Raw genomic sequence first — 13594 nt, forward strand, 5'->3', positions numbered from 1 at the left:
TTTGTTTTATTATTAATTAAATTTTGCTGTTAATGATTTTTAAAAATTGGTATGCAGGGATGTAAATCTTTCAGAATTTTTCTGAATTCAGAATATTTCAATTCATGAGAAAAAAAATGAAAATAAAAAGAATATAAATAGATCAAATTGATAAAACAAAATATTTTAACAAAAACGTATTATTAAATACGACTGTAATATAATATGGTGCATATAGGCCCAGGCATGACAAGCACTTTCTGTGTGCACTGAAACACTCCACTTGCTGTTTGGTGCGGAAGAGGTTATTTTCACTACAAACGTGATAACGTTATTTCCAGGCCATGAATTCAGACAGAAAATTTCTGACTGATTCTGAACTACATAGCAGTAATAGAGGTTTTTCAGAAAAAAAAAATTCTGAAATTTTGTTCGGTAAATAGCCACTTTGGCTACATATCGAACATAATGTATAAATACCACTACCGGATGTTTTGTTTTCCTTTTTCGCAAATCAATGGATGCTTGTTGAAGTGTGGCGGAATTTGTGAATTTCTTCTTGGTTGAAACCCGAAGCTAAGTTGATATTTTTAGCAAATCTATTTTGTTACTGTCGCATGTGTTTGTTTTAAATTTATGTTACATTGATTTCTCTGGTTTTGGATTCGTAATTCTGATACTTAGATAAGATTCTAGAAAATTCTAGGACGATCCAATCACGTTGTTTTGTTTGGGTCTTAGTAAGAGAGTGAACTTACAGAATCAATCACAATCAGTCAATCAGATCTCGGCATCGGGTGATTTTTAAACTGAGAATCCTCAATCTTTATTTTAGATTCACCACTTTTCTTCACTTTAGTTCTTTGTAGTTATAAATTTAGACAGGCGTTTTTGAAAATGGCATCAACAAAGGTGACTGAATCAAAATCAAAACATCGATTTGTTGATAGACAATCTCCTATTGATGTTATAGATGTAACATCAACAAACAAATTTAGATGGGAATGGTTATCCCTTACTTAAAGACAATCTGGGGGATTTCTTTTCAAGTTACATCAGAAAGATAGAGAAGGATGGGTTTGCATGGTGTTGCCTTTGTAAATCTGAGATTAAATATAGTGGAGGTGGTGTTCGATGCCTAAAAGTTCACTCTAAAAGTAAATCACACGAACGTAACAGAGCCATAGATATTTCAAATCAAAGACTCCCAGCAGCCATGCAAGCTACCAGAGACAAAATAGATGGAACATTTTCATCTTCTAGTTTGACAACATTGCCTCTCCCATATGGAGCAGCTCCTAATTTAGATAGTTTAGGACTTGCTATGGAAGACTCCACTGTGCCTACTGGCCCCAGGCCAGTTTCACAAAAGGATAGAATTACTCACCAGGAGGCTTTCCTGTGTTCTTTTATGGCCGAGCATACTCTACCTCTTTCCATGGCACCTCACCTTATTCAATTTGCACAGGAATTAGCAAAAGATCAAAAATCATTAGCTCAAATGCACATGGAGAGACAAACAGCCACTTACAAGCTCCGCTATGGCTTATCTGAACTGGAGCATGTCCGCCTGGTCAAAGTCTTGCAAAATAGCCCCTTTTCACTTAATATTGATGAATCAACTTCTAAGGGGTCAAAAAAGAGAGTTCTTAATGTTTTAGTTTGTTACTATTGTAATCATTTGAAGAAAAGTGTTTGTGATTTATATGCTAGCATTGAAATGACAATTGTAAATGCAGAGACAGTGTTTGAGGCTGTTAGGAACCAGTTTTTAAAAGATCAGATACCTTTTACAAATTTGATTTCAGTGCTTTCTGACTCAGCTGCTTATATGAGGGGCTCATTAAATGGCTTTCAGACTAGATTAAAGGAAGTTGCACCTCACATCATTGATATTGATGGAGATGTTTGTCACCATATTCACAATGCTGTGAAGAAATTCACATCAATTCTTGATAGTAAGGGGATGCTTATCAGGCTCTTGGATGATTTATTTGGTGACTTTGATTATAGTTCAGATATACGAGATGACTTGAAGGAAATTTGTAGACTGATAGAGTTGCCAGAGCACACTCCCATTCAGAGAGCTGGACATAGATGGATGTCAATTTATGATGCCTCAGTTAGATTCTTAGAGATAAAAGATGCCCTTACAATTTTTTATTCAGTTTGGCTCACTGTAGAAGAAAAGAAAGAACAACAACAAAAAATATCTGCTCTTCTTAGACATGTAAAGAAAGAATCTAAGACTAGGATAATGCTCATTTTACACAGACTTAAAAACAAAAAACTTACACCAGCAGGTAGGGAGAGAAAAAGGAGGATAGTTTGCAAACTCTTTATGAAATCAAAAGAAAGTTTATTACTAGTTAATACCATTGTCAGCATTCTTCCTCTCTTTAAGAGTTTCATTCTTACCTTTGAAAAGAAAGAGCCAATGGTGCATCGACTTTTTGATGAGGCTGTGTTAGTTTTTAAGACTTTTTTGACTTGCTTCTTGACTCATGAATATGTAAATAAGTTTAGTAGGGACATCAGCAAAATCAGCATTGATTGTGATAAGATACATCCTTTGAAAAGAATTTATGTAGGTGATGCTACTCAGAAGATTTTAATTGACATGGATAGTCAGGAAGCAAATGCATTCAGGAAAACAGTGCTGTCAGCTTTCAGAGAGACAGGGAAATATCTTAAGTTCAAGCTTCCCATTACCAATAAAAACCTAGCTCTCCTTTCAACAATTGATCCAGAATTATGTGGTCATAGCAGGGCTTCATTAGGCTTACAAGATATTTATGATTTATTGCCAACCATAGTCAAACCTGAGGATAAAGATACATTTTCTACAGCAGCTTCCACCCTCCAAAGTGATACCAAATTTATTTCATCAATAAAAGAGAAGAAATTAGATAGGTGGTGGACAGAGGTGATATCAAACCCCCAATATGAAATACTAGGTCCGGTAATAAGAGCTTGTCTTTCTATCTTCACAGGGCCTAGAGTAGAATCATCTTTCAGTGTAATGAATAATATAATCACAGGCACAACAAACAGATTAGATGTAGGGACTTATGAAGCCATCCACAAGATTAAATACAAATTCCTTAAATGTGAAAAGAGCTGTGTAGAGTATTTCCATAGAGAAGATCCTGTACATAGTCCTGTCGATTCAGCCTTTGCTACTACATGCAAACAGCTGGAAAGAGAATGAAGACTAAACATGAAAAGCCAGCAAAGACAAAGGTTTCAAAAATTAAAAAAGTATCAGTCCATCAAAGAGCAGATGAAGTAAGGATAGCAATAGAGCAAAATAAGCCCACTGGTCCATTATCTAAAACAGAAGAAAAAGAAATTTCAATGCCTTCTTTGAAAAGGAAATTTGTTGATACTGATGTTTGTAGTAGTAGTAGTAGTAGTTGTGATAGTAGTAGGCCTACTTGTAGTGGTGGTAGCAGTGATAAAAGTATCATAATTAAACAACCATCCAAGAAGATGAAATCAGGTGATGATCTTAGATCTTTCTTTAAAGGAAAGTAGAAATCTCCACTTCATCAATAGGTCTTAGTTTTATGCAGTATACATATTATCATAGTGATAAATTGGCTACACATACTCTACTAGTTAAAATTAGCTTTTTACAAATACATCTGTAGTTTCAATTTTTTTAAAAGGAGTGTGCGAGTTGGTTTCAGAATTTTTTTTTATTTGCCATTTACATCCCTGGGTATGGTACCTGGCACCATTCGATCTAATGGCCCCACGCCACTGCCAGTCAGACTCATCAAAGGCCTAGTTTTCTTTTACTACTCAAAAAAAGAGGAATCGATAAACTTATTGTAGTCAAGGAAAACTAGTCCTTTGATGTTGTTTTCTGTGAGTCTACGCCTTCTGGAAGACAAGACAAGATTGTAAAGAGAAAAACTTCGCTCAGCATCAGCTGACGAGCATGTTGAGAAGGCATGCCGGGACGCCAATGCAGCGAGAGCTGGAACATAATCTGTCACAGACTTCCAAAATAGGGTCAGATCTATAATTCCAGTATCAGACTCTCTCAAAGCACTGGGCCCCAGTTTCTCAATATACCTCGTGAACTCATGCTGAGGAATATCACAAAAATTGGGAATTGCAGTGTATGCAGATACACTGCGAGGCATGAGATCATTATCCGTAGAGAGTAGCTTCCCTTGGTTTAGGCCCAGGCAAAGTTGCAATTTTTCTCAAGTTTCGCACCTTTTTTTTTTGTTATTTTGTTTTCGCTTCTTTATTTCCCCAGAATTTGCCACGTGATTTGCCAATTTTCCCAAAATTTGCCACGATTTGCCAATTTCGGGAAATTTGCCAAAATTTGCGGATCGCCCTGATATTTGCGGCCGCAAAAAATGCAGATCACAGACACCACACCAACATCATATTTCCTACCACCTACCACTACAACCACCACCACTACATCATCACCCCTTCCACCGCTACTACAACCACCACAAGTACAACAACCACCACTACTACAACCCACGGCTACTACAACCACCACTAGTACAACAACCACCACTACTACAACCACCACCACTACATCATCACCCCTTCCACCGCGACTACAACCACCACTCGTACAACAACCACCACTACAACAACCACCACCACTACATCATCACCCCTTCCACCGCTACTACAACCACCACCACTACTGCAACCAACACCACTACATCATCACCCCTTCCACCGCTACTACAACCACCACCACTACATCATCACCCCTTCCACTTCCACCGCTACTACAACCACCACTACTACAACCAACACTACTACAACCACCACCACTACATCATCACCCCTTCCACCGCTACTACAACCACGACATCATCAGCATCAACAGACCATGTATTATAATTTTGAAATTGGTACCTACATAAGCTATTCTCTATCACAGTGGTTGTAGAAAAATTTCCTCCTTTTTTGTGATCAGTTATTCCGATGGTGATGATGATGTCATCTTGATGAGTTATCTAAGTGATATTGATATTATATTCTTTAACCTCCCACAGTGGGCAGGGAGGTACATACTGTTTCTTCTATCCCCTTATTTCTGTTTTCCAACATGCTTTCTGTCTTTGTCTTGGAATGAGATTACTTGGTTTTGTCCTGGCCCTGCCCGGATACCCTACCTCGGAGGGAAACAGTCAAATGAATAGTTTTAGTTAGAGTTTTGGGAGATGATATTTTTTTCCTTGTAAATCATCTCTCTGTCATGCACTGTATTGTTTTGTTTACATATTATTTATAATTTGTAAACATTTGAGTGTATTCCTCTTAGTGGGGACCTGTGCTTGTGACTGGATACGACTTTTAGGTGATCTCAATCTAAGTACTTTGATAGTGTGCTCTTGGAATCTACGTTTCCTATTTGAACAAATCCCCCTTTGTCTTCCCTTTCCTTGGGTGCTTTAATTATAATTCTAGAACTTTTTACTATCCCATTTTCTTCCTTTTTACTGGCGCTGATATAACCTACTTAATGTGTTGCAAGCGCCGTAAAACCCTTGAAACCAAAAACAACAATATTCTTTAACCTGTAAGTGAGGAAGCCTGTCCAGGGGACAGCGTGGCTCTGCTGTACAGTTTGCTTCATCCCCGAAAAGTATGGAGTTCAATCACCCGCTGTTGCGTTGTGTGGCCTTGAGCAAGTCACCTCGCCCTAGCTCAATTTGCGGCGCTGCGCTGCGGCTGATGCCTGGGTTATTCCAGTCTTCCCTTGGAATAGACCCTTAAGACAAATTTCCCCTTAGGGATAAATAAAGGGAATTTTATTTTTATTTATCTTTTCGGAGTGGCTATTCGTCAGTACTGACCCCCAGGCGCTGGCACCTGCGGGTCAGTACTGACGAACAGGCACCGGCGTCTGGGGGTCAGTCCTGACTAATACTATTACTTGTACTGATGCCAATTGGTCAGTTCTGACCTGGCCACGGGCGTTGACGGTACCAAAATTATGGAAAAATGTCATTTTTTAAAATAACTTGCTCTACGACAAATAAATCATCATTTCCTGTCCCATACTAGTCGCAGGGAAGCCCTTGTTTTCACTAAATCTTTTTGTCGGTTTACGTGAGATTTGTTTAATAAATATATCAATTAATTAAACAAGTGAAATTGTCCAATCCTGAGAAAAAGACCAAATTTGGTGTTGAAACGCCAAACGGGAAGCCCTATATTTCGGTTCATCCAACGCGCATGCTCACTGCACTGATGCGTGGCGCCAGAACTGAAAGTGAAAGCTCTTTCATTGTCTCGTCTTTCTTCATTCCTGTCATTTGAAATTCGGCTTGCTCGCATCTTACTGAGACAGGAAAAGTAGAAAACGGTAAGGGCTGCCTGAAGCCGGTGATCGTAAAATACTAACGAAAGAGTGAAAATGAAAGGCTTCGTATGGGAACAAAACAGACAATGGACGTTTCGGGTACAAACCCTTCATTAACACAACAATACACAAATAAACGTGGAAAACAAATAAAATATAATGAAAAATAACTTGTATCGTCTGTACTCAATGGTGGTTGCAGTATGAATGAAATGTTAGCGTGGGTAGAGGATAGGGTGCCCCAGGGGGGTGATCTGATTGATAAGAAAAGGTCAGCGTCAGGGAACAGAACCTTCCAGAAAATAATGGAAGATAAAAGACATATAAGTAGTAGTAGTAGTAGTAGTAGTAGCAGTAGTGGTAGTAGTAGTGAGTGGTAGTAGTAGTAATAGAATGGACAAAGTATTATAAAAGAATCGTAACAGGAAATATTATATAACACATTTTCCTCTATTTTTCTTTAAATTAAGCTATAACGAAAATATACGGGGAAAAAAAAAACAATAAAAACAAAATAACCCAAAGAAATAGAATGGACAACATAAAATAAAAAAAGAATCTTACGGTGGCTTGAAATAACGAGTCATATCGTTGCCCCAACGGCATCTAACGCGTGAGAAATCAAACTTTATCTAAGTGACCAAGTGTTACTGTGTGCTATCAGATAAGTTGACCCGAGAGCCTGGAATTTTAATTGTTTTGTTTTTTTAATGGTGACGAATAAGTGCGAGGAGGTCTTTGCACTGACGAACAGGTCCGATGTTCGTCAGTGCTGATCAATGGTGGGCGGTGGCACAGACCGAAGAGAGGTTGTCTGTGGGCGGTGGCACCTGTTGTTCAATACTGACCAATAGACACCAGGTTATTGGTCAGTACTGACCTCCAGGCACTGGCGTCTGTTCGTCAGTACTGACCCGCATGTAGTGCTAGCGCCTGGGAGTCAGTACTGACCAATAGCCCTCGCCTTATCTTTTTGTAACTACTGACACCATTGTAATCATATTATTCCCTTATGCTGAAGAAGGGGTTTGAGCCCGAAACGTTCTGAGTTTGGTATTTTGTTGTTTTTTAAAGCTGTTCTATTCATTTTTATTTTATTTCTTTTCACACTTGATATTGTCTGACAAATGTTTATGAAGCAATCATAGTCAGGAAATGGATATATGTTTATTTATTTATTTGTATCATTTACATACTGATTTATTTATTTTATTAATTGCGGGTGGTTGGATGGGAGCATCACCCTTGAATCATATACCTATGATGTTCGCATGGGTGTACGATCCGATAGTGATGTCGTTTCTTCTTCTCTTTACTGCCTATCCTGCTTCTTTGGTTTGTGATTGTATTTTTGACAGGGGATATTTTTTTTTCTGTAAATCTTCTGCCTGTTTGTTCTTGGTTATTTATAATTTAGCTTATGATATCTTTAGGTTATGATTTTGATTTACATTTGTACTATTTTTGTTAGATTGCTTGTTTTTTTGTTTCAGCGGTCTCTCATATAACCTCATTTGTGTTGGAAGAGACCTAAAGCAATAAACAAACAAACAAAAATTTATTAATTAAGGTTTTGGTTTTTTATTACAGGTGGTCAGAGAGGAGGTCGAGGAGGAGGTCGTGGAGGATACCAAGATGGAGGGGGTCGAGGAGGAGGAGGAGGATTTCAAGATGGAGGAGGTCGAGGAGGAGGAGGATTTCAAGATGGAGGAGGTCGAAGTCGTGTCCAAGGTGGATGGGGGGACAGTCAACAAAACCAGAACATTGGTGGTAATTGGAATCAGGGTGGGGGCGGATATAGAGGGGGTGGGGCTAGAGGGAATTATCATCACAGTGGTGGTGGTGGGGGTGGCTATCAAGGTGGTGGGGGTGGCTATCAAGGTGGTGGTGGGGGTGGCTATCAAAGTGGTGGTGGTGGTGGTGGCTATCAAAGTGGTGGTGGGGGTGGTGGCTATCAAGGTGGTGGTGGGGGTGGCTATCAAGGTGGTGGTCGTGGCTATCAAGGTGGTCGTGGTGGGCGGGGATCAGGTGGTCGAGGTGGCAGAGGCGGGCGTGGTAGATTCTAATTCTAATCTCCTTCACTTTTCTGTTCATCCATTGGGTCACTTTGGATCTCCCCTTTGTGGATTGGATTCTCTCCCCTTAGTAGGATTGGATTCTCTCCCCTTTGTGGATTGGATTCTCTCCCCTTTGTAGGATTGGATTCTCTCCCCTTTGTGGATTGGATTCTCTCCCCTTTGTAGGATGTGGTCTGTGATGAATGTCTGTGCAGGTTGAGTGTTCTTCTAACACCCAATGATAATAATAATAGATTTGATGATGCGCTGTGGAGTATTCTGTCCTTATTGTGGTTTATAATTGTGCATTCTTCTAGCTGGGGTCTTTGGCTCTGAAATGACCTTAATGAATGTATCACAAACGTTATAAAGCCCTTAAAAAACAAACAAAGCAAACAGTTATGTGTTGGGCTGCGGTTTGGGGGTTGTTTTGTTTTTTTTTTTTTTTCAGTTGACAACATATCAGGAAAAAGCAGTTCTCTCTTTGGTAATGACACCAAGCTGCTAGAAGCTGTGGACTACAAAAGTAACAGACAAAAATGAGTATAACAGCTTCAAAAAAGAACAAAATGCCCAACAGGGAATGTTTCTGGCTCAAAACCCTTCTTCAACCAACAACAACAAAAAACAATAAAGACATAAATACATGATTAAATTTCATATTGATGAAGGACTATAATTATAATGTATTTACGTCTTTATAGTTTTTTTGTTGTTGGCTGAAGAAGGGTTTTGAGCCAGAAACATTCCGTGTTGCTGTTCTATTCATGTTTGTTCATTACTTTTATCCACAGCTTGGTATCATTTTGCCTTGTCTTCATTGATTAGGGCAAAAGTTTCGAACATGAAATGTACCGTGAACTGGGACTGGGATACATCTTTCCCTTCATGTGAAACTTTGCCCTTTCCAAATCCTGAATTTGGACCAACCAGAACTGGGTAGGGTTGATGACCTCCCATGGTGGGCAGGGAGGCACCTACTGTCTTCTACTTTCCATTTTGCCTTCTGTCTTTGTCGTGGAATGAGATTGCTTGGTTTTGTCCTTGGTTGGGAGGGAAACTTTCAAATGGGGAGTTATTGTTTTGGGAGATGATATTTTTTTTCCCTTGTAAATCATCTCTCTATTGTTATGTCTTATTATATTTGTTGTTTGGCATTGATAATGTAAGCATTTGAGTTTGAGTGAATTCCTCTTGGTGGAATCTTGGGGATGGTTCTTCAATTGGCGTGTCAGTCACCTAGTCTCTGACCTCCCCTGCTGGCCAGGTAGCTACGTACTGTGACTTCTATCCCCCTCTATCTGTTTTCCAATTTCTTTCTGTCTTTGTCTTGGAATGAGATTACTTGGTTTTGTCCTGACCATGTCCGGAGTTCTTGGCTGGGAGGGAAACAGTCGAATGTATAGTTATAGTTTTGGGAGATGATATTTTTTTTCCTTTTAAATCTGGAATGTACTGGGTTTTTTTTTGGATTTTTTTAAAACACGTGGCTTGTTTACATTTGAGATATTTCTTTCCTTGTAAATCATCTCTCTGTTATGCACTGTGTTATGGTTTGCTTATGTATGATTTGTAAACGTTTGAGTGTATTCCTCTTAGTTGGAACCTGTCCTTGTGTCTGGATGAAACTTTTACTTTTAGGTGATCTCAAACTAATTACACTGATAATGTGCTCTTGGAATTTACATCTATTCCCTATTTGAATACTCTCCCCTTATGTCTTTTATTTTCCTCAAGTCCTTTTAATTGTACATCTAGAATGTTTTTACTATCCAATTTACTTCCTTCTTACCGGCGCTGATATGAACTGAATGAGCTACAAGGGCCGTAAAACCCTTAAAAAAAACAAATCTGTGTGAGTGTTGATGATTAGAATTGTTGTTGTTATCATTATCACCAGTAAAGTGCTTATTTTACAAACTGAATTACAAGTTGTTCATTATATATACTGTTGCCTCGGGACCCCTTGTAAAGTGCGTTGAGCACATTCAGTGGATGTTACGCTATAAAAGCTCAAATTATAAAATAATGATTATTCCGTCCCTCTCAGTCCCAGTGGAAATTCTGTCATTTCTTAGTAAATATGGAATTGTTGAGTCATATAATGCTAATATTTATTTTTTTTGCTCACATTTTATTGGTGTGAAATTAGGTGTAAAAGACAGCTGATTGGTAATTATACATAATCTTTTGGTGCGCATGAATACAAATCCCTGGGTGGGTTCCTGGCCTCCCATAGTGGGCAGGGAGGTACATACTGTGTCTTCTATCCCCTTATATCTGTTTTCCAACATGCTTTCTGTCTTTGTCTTGGAATGAGATTACTTGGTTTTGTCCTGGCCCTGGCAGGAGTCCTAGCTGGGAGGGAAACTGTCAAATGCATAGTTATTGTTTTGGGAGATGATATTTTTTTCCTTGTAACTTATAAATCATCTCTCTGTTATGTATTATTATTATATTTATTTTGAATGTATAATGTAAGCATTTGAGTGTATTCCTCTTGTGTTGGATTTTGTGCTTGTGTCCGGATGAGACTTATAGGTGATCTCAAACTAAGTACATTGGTGATATGCTCTTGGAATCTACATCTGATCCCTATTTGTTCCCAGTTCCCTTTTGTCTTACTTTTTCTTGGGTGCTTTAATTGTAATTCTTGAAATTTTTACTATCCAATTTTCTTCCTTTTTACTGGCGCTGATATGACCTTAATGTGTTGCAAGCGCCGTAAAACCCTTAAAAACAAACAAACCAAACGAATACAAATCCAACATTTTTTCTTGATCTTTTTTTTTTTTTTTTTTTGGGTCAAATTGTCATTTAAGCATATGGTGAAAACCACAAATTATGGCGAATCGAAGTACTTCCACCATACAATTGGTCACGAAATATCTAACAATCCTGCTGGGAGGAGTGGAATAAACATCTTTTATTTGTTTGTACAGTGCAACCCATGGATAACGACATCGCACGGGACTGGAAAATGATGATGTCATCCAGGAGAGTCGTTATTCCGGGGTTTTCAAGAAGGCGACGGGAAAAGGGGGCGTGGTGAGATAAACAACAGTGCGCTGTGTGGACCAGTGCCTGAAAGAAGATACGTCTGTCCCCACAGCATGAGATTGTGTATTTCTCCTGTTTACAAAGGATATCCTAGTTACACTTTCACTTTCCAATGTGTAATGTCTGTTTACAAAGGGTATCCTAGTTACACTTTCACTTTCCAATGTGTCATGTCTGTTTACAAAGGGTATCCTAGTTACACTTTCACTTTCCAATGTGTAATGTCTGTTTACAAAGCGTATCCTAGTTACACTTTCACTTTCCAGTGTGTAATGTCTGTTTACAAAGGGTATCCTAGTTACACTTTCACTTTCCAATGTGTCATGTCTAGTCAGAGACAACTGATTCAACGGGAGAGGGTGTTTCAGGCCAGACTCAATCCCATCGATTCGTTTAACGACGGTGAAATATACGAACATTTCCGTTTTCATCGTGAACACATTTTTATAATTTGTGATCTTGTAAAGTTCATAAATTTGAAGAAAACTTGTTATAATAATTCCAAGATGGCGGACGTGTTTACATTTCTCTCCTGATTCAATCATCTTGATCTAAATTCTAGAAATATTTAGGCAGTGACAATATTACTAGAGTGGGAGGAAAGTGTTATTAGGTTGTCCAATAGCATTTTTAATCCAAGGATGGCGACATATAGCAAGAAATTAGACAAAAAAGCCCCTGGTGCGAGGAGAGGATCTGGCGCCAAAATTGGCCCAGGAATGAAAACAAAGGGAAAAGGCAAGGACAAAAAGGCAGTGCCACAAGCAGACACATGCAAAGTTTGTCTCACAGATTTCATTGAGGATGATGATCAGCTTCTGTTATGTGAGAGATGTGATTCGCATGTCTGCATATCTTGTGCGACATCACCGGTGCTGAGTATGGCATTCTACAGAAGTCCTCCCATCTACTTTGGTTCTGTGAGATTTGTGAGAATCCAGCCATGTCAGCGATCAGAGAAGAGCAGCTGATTGAAGGGAATTGTCTTGAACTTTTTTCTAATTTTAGACAGACGATTTTAGATGATGTGAAGAAGGAAATTTCTAGTTTGAAAGCTGACTTTGAGAAGTTGAAGAAAGCTCAGACAGAGGCAGTAGGAAATAAGGCAAAGGGAATTTCAGAGAAGGAGAGGGAGGATTTGTCAAGCAAAGCTAGTTCTGCAACTACTCAGGAGATGACTGACCGTATTCGTAGGGAATCAAACTTGGTGTTTTTTGGGGTCCCAGAAAGTCAGGCTGCAGAGCTGGAGGAGAGGCTTTCTGCTGACACTGAATATGTGAAAGACCTGTGTAGTCGCCAGTTGGGACAGTCAGTGGAAGTTGTGATATGCAAGAGACTTAGACCAAAGGATGGCAACATTGCAACCAGACCCATGTTAGTCACTGTCGAGGACAAAACGCAGGTTAATAGAGTCTTGAAGGAAGCTAGAAAACTGAAAGATGTAGATGAGTTCAAGAACGTGTACATTAAGAAAGACTCTAGAAAGGCAGGAAATGAAGCATTTGATCGAGTTGAGGAACAAAAAGCGAGAGGAAACCAAGAGTCAGGGGGGACGAGAATTGGATAGTGAGATATGGGAGAGTTGTCAATGCCACCAGAAAGCAAAACAAAGGACTAACAGCAGACATGTCGGGGGTGACCGAAGATTTCCCTCCGGTGGAAGAAAAGTAGGCAATAAGCCGAAAGACAGTGTCTCTAGTCATAAAAACAGTGTAAATAGTGTCTCTAGTCAAAAAAACAATGTAAATAGCATCTCTTGTCATAAAAACAGTGTAAATAGTGTATCAAGTCATAAATCCAGTGTACATAGCGTCTCCAGTCATAAAAACAGTGTACATAGTGTATAAAGTCATAAAACAGTACCTGTACATAATGGACCTTTAAAATGCTTTTACACAAATGCAAACTCTGTAATGAATAAAAGGAGTGAACTTTTAAGTGTGATAGCGCATGAAGGTGCAGACATTGTGTGTATTACAGAGACATTGCCAAAGAATCACAATGGAAGGATTGAACCAATTGAACTGCAGCTACAGGGCTATGATTGTATTCACAATATGGATCAGGACCAGTGCCATAGGGGTGTTGCAGTGTGGGTAAAAAGATGTCATGGTGCTCAACCTGTGAAGCTGGATAGCAAGAA

Source organism: Berghia stephanieae, chromosome 1 (genome assembly GCF_034508935.2).
Source record: "Berghia stephanieae isolate SIO BIC M18660-M18661 chromosome 1, UCSD_Bste_1.3, whole genome shotgun sequence".
NCBI classification, from domain to species: domain Eukaryota; kingdom Metazoa; phylum Mollusca; class Gastropoda; order Nudibranchia; family Aeolidiidae; genus Berghia; species Berghia stephanieae.